The following is a 4,087-nucleotide window of genomic DNA, read 5'->3' as shown; positions in this document are numbered from 1 at the left end:
TGGCATCTGGCTTTCACACTGCACTACCAGCCACTCCCTCTGACCACTCCGGCCAGCACCCGAGGGACCAGAAAAAAGTGGTGGGCTTCTTGGGACAAATGTTGCTGCAGTGGGAAAGCTAGACCTTCTGTGTCCTGGGAAGGTCCTCATTGCCCACCAACGGATCTGGTGACGAGGGAGGCTGCTCAAGGCGATTACCAGCCCGACACTGATCAGCTCTGCAGCAGGTAAGAGCTGCCTGGACTGGCAGGGCCCCACCTGGGAGGCCCCACCCTGGGAAATAATCGTGCATCCAGAGCTGCAGTGTATTTAGTCAGGCCCAGGGCTCTATCCATAAAACAACAATAGCAAGTGCTTGGACAGCACTGTGTGCCCGGGGCTGTGGTGAGCACTATACTCATTGAATCCTCGCCATAATCCTGTGCTGGGTGCGTTTGTCATTCTCTCTCTACAAGAAGGAAACTTAGAGGAGGATTAGAAATCTGCCTCTCCTGACCTGTGGTGGCGCAGTGGATAGAGCATCAACCTGGAAATGCTGAGGTCGCCGGTTCGAAATCCCGAGCTTGTCTGGTCAAGGAATTGATGCTTCCTGCTCTTCCACCTCTTCTCTCTCTCTCTCTCTCTCTCTCTCTGCCCCCATCCCTTTCTCCTCACTAAAATAAATAAATAAAAATTTAAAAAGAAATTTGCCTAAAACCACACTGTTGGTGTAAGTAAGCCAGTGGCCGTGGCCGAGGCCAGGCAGGTTCACATTGGATTCGGGCAGACGGGAGACAAACTGTGGAGCCGGAGGATGGTGGGCCATTCCGTTTATTCAAATATCACAATGGCGGATGAGAAGGCAGACAAGGAAACCCGCTTCTCTCTCTCAGGGCTGACAAGCAAGCAGGCGGGAGGCAGGGGGACCCCTTCTCTGGCAAACAATGAGCCCTCCAAATGGCGGCAGGTGATCTACAGTCTCCGCCCTGAGGAAAAGCACCTGCAGCCTTCCACAGACTGTGCACACGTGCTGCTGCCCCGTGATCATGCACCAATCGGGCAAAGCACAAGCGAGCAGACCTAGCACACTTGTTTGCCCAACAGTCGGTAATTTACTGGGGGCGGATTTGAGACTTGCCTTCTAACACTGGAACCCATACTTTTCACCTTTCTGCAATGTGATCAGTCAACCCCTGAAAGTTTCAGTTTCACAAACAATTTTTTTTTAATTGCAAAGGCGATACATACATGTTTAGCAGACAACATTCTTTTATTGCCAGGAAAGAAACTGATTCTGACTTGAACCCAAGGGAATGAGGTAGCTATGAGGATGCAAGGAAGCACTGGAGACACAGGCCTGCCCTGCACAGAAGTCAGAGGAGCTCTTGGAATCAGGACCAAACAGAAAACAGACCCTGCTGTGGTGGGCGAAAGGAGCCCAGCACTCTTTGCTCTTGCAAATCCCTGGGAGAGAGACCCCGGTCTACCCGGAGTCCCAAGGCCACGCTTTGACTTAGGAGAGCAGAGCACCCAGGGAATGGTTCCTCCAAGACAATGCACATTTGGAGAGCAGAGAATTCCCAGAAGGAAATTGGAAGGAGGGTGGATGCTGGCTGGAGAAACCGAACATTGCCTACTACAGAATCATTGCAGTGCAGATGCCTACAATTAAAGACATGCAAATTCCTTGAAATACCACCGTCCAGAGATAATCAACTTGTACTATTTTGGTGAGTACTTTTCCAGTCTGCTAACCCCCATGTGAGATTTTATAAAAATCCTCATCACTCGTGCCCAACCCCTCTCTTCCTTTCTCTAAGGGTCAAGACTCATCACTTCCCTCTGATCTCTTTCCTCATCATTGCCTAGCTCACTGTTTGTCCAGAGTTTCTCCAAAGATCTAATTTTTTGCCTTTTTAAAATTTTACTTAAAATCTGCCCTGACTAATATTTTTATAAAACACAACAAAGTTACTTACCAGGGAAATTAAACATTTAAAACAGGTGCATTAAATACATTCTCCAATTTTTTATTATTAGATTCAACAGATAAAATTACTTTGTCTGGCTGTTATAAAAGTTTCTTTTTTTTTTTTTTTTTTTGTATTTTTCTGAAGCTGGAAATGGGGAGAGACAGACTCCCGCATGCGCCCGGCCGGGATCGACCCGGCACGCCCACCAGGGGGCGACGCTCTGCCCCTCCGGGGCGTCGCTCTGCCGCGACCAGAGCCACTCTAGCGCCTGGGGCAGAGGCCAAGGAGCCATCCCCAGCACCCGGGTCTTTGCTCTAATGGAGCCTTGGCTGCGGGAGGGGAAGAGAGAGACAGAGAGGAAGGCGCGGCGGAGGGGTGGAGAAGCAAATGGGCGCTTCTCCTATGTGCCCTGGCCGGGAATCGAACCCTGGTCCCCCGCACGTGAGGCCGACGCTCTACCACTGAGCCAACCGGCCAGGGCTATAAAAGTTTCTAAATTCTTACTCTCAATGTCTGTGCTTATCCAGGGAAGGCTAGTAACAAATAGATTTAGTGGATACTTTGAATAGCAGCGTTTAGATAAGTCTGATTCTTTCTTTCGGTCTCAGCTAAAACATCACTCCTTTCAGGAAGACTTCCTGACATCCTCCTCCAACACATCAGGCTGGCTGGCCAGTCTCATAGAGTTCTGTGCGTCCATTGAGAGCATTTGCTATCCAATCTTTCCTTTAACTGAGTCAGTCCTACTGGGTTCAGGGTGCTGCTGGTTACCTCTGAGTGTGCCAACCCCTTGCAAAAGTTCAGGGCTCCAAAGCCACTAGAGCCACCACAATCCCTTCAGCAAGCCAGCTGGTCAAGGGAGGTAATTCTGTGTAGACCTGTTTGTATAAGTGAAAAAAGAAATGCTGCATATCATTAAATTTACAATGCCATGAATTTTAAGATGCATCCTCAGTTCAGTGATATGCAAAGACACCTCCAGATTTCAGAAATGGTAAAATATGAAAATAGGTGTTTTTGAACTGATGAAATGTGGTTGTTAAAATCCTAGTCCAGATGAGATTTTAACATTTGTCTTAATTGTCTCTGGAGAAAAGATTTTGTAGAAAGGAAGATACGTACAGTGAAGCATATTTACACTTCTGATTGTGACTATTCCTGCCAAAAAGAAGTGATCTGTGGCTTCTTATAATTCTTTGAAGATGTTGTCATTAATCTCTCTTCCATTCGTCCATATTATGTTATGTACTTGGTATCCTTACTTCCTTATCTTCATCCTATGGCTCTGGTGAGTAAAGCCCTGGGTGGTTGAGTATGTTACCCAAGACGCTACACTGGGTGACTCAGTGGAGAATGGAATTTCTCTTCCCTTTACCCCCAGGTAACATTGCCTAGAGCTATGCTGGGAAGATTATTCCCCTGCAGGGCAATTCAGAAAATTTAATTAACTAGACAGGCCTGTTCCTAAAAGACACCTTTTTTTTTTTTCATTTTCATATGGATGACATGAGTAAGGGCTACAACAGGAATCTCTATTGTCTGGTCTGGGAAGTAATTTCTTTGAAAAACTCATAAATTGACCTATGACTATTATCAATGCTCCCCAATGGAATAATATCCACAGCTACAAACTCCAATGATTCATAAATAATGACTTTATGTTAATTTGAATGTAAAAGTGCCCAGAAATCTCTCTGTAGCCAAAGTTTTGTGTGTGTGTGTATGTGTGTGTGTGTGTGTGTGTTTGCTTATTTATGATAACTGATCTTATAACTTCTTTTACCTACTGGACTTCACTATAAAATTATTAGAATATATTTCTGTACATTAAAATATCTGTTAACTGTGTAGAATGATTTGGAATTCTCCCAACTTGATCCAAAATCAAGTTTGGCCAGGGCATGGGGTAATCCATGTAGAGAAAGGATCTATTTATATAAATGGTTCGTGTTAAATGGTTAAGAAGACAACAAATGACAGTAAAAAGACCAACCCTCTCAGGTAGACTAGTGATACCAGGAACAAAAGAGGAGGTTATGGGAGCATGGAGCATTTAGAAAATGGGTCCAGGAAGTGTGTCAGCTCTCTAATACCAGAAAAAAAACATGTTGGCTTCCTAAAAGATCCAAATCAGT

General features: G+C 45.6%; 1 non-coding gene across 1 annotated transcript; it reads right to left on the bottom strand.

The window, feature by feature from the left end:
* Window positions 1–2,357: 2,357 nt before the first annotated feature.
* On the bottom strand, window positions 2,358–2,433 carry TRNAV-CAC (transfer RNA valine (anticodon CAC)). The gene has a single exon. It is a non-coding gene; the product is annotated as a tRNA-Val (tRNA).
* Window positions 2,434–4,087: the final 1,654 nt, after the last annotated feature.

This window comes from Saccopteryx bilineata, chromosome 5 (genome assembly GCF_036850765.1).
Source record: "Saccopteryx bilineata isolate mSacBil1 chromosome 5, mSacBil1_pri_phased_curated, whole genome shotgun sequence".
NCBI classification, from domain to species: domain Eukaryota; kingdom Metazoa; phylum Chordata; class Mammalia; order Chiroptera; family Emballonuridae; genus Saccopteryx; species Saccopteryx bilineata.
The sequence above is the reverse complement of the archived record's forward strand: the minus strand, read 5'-3'. Positions and strand labels throughout refer to the sequence as shown.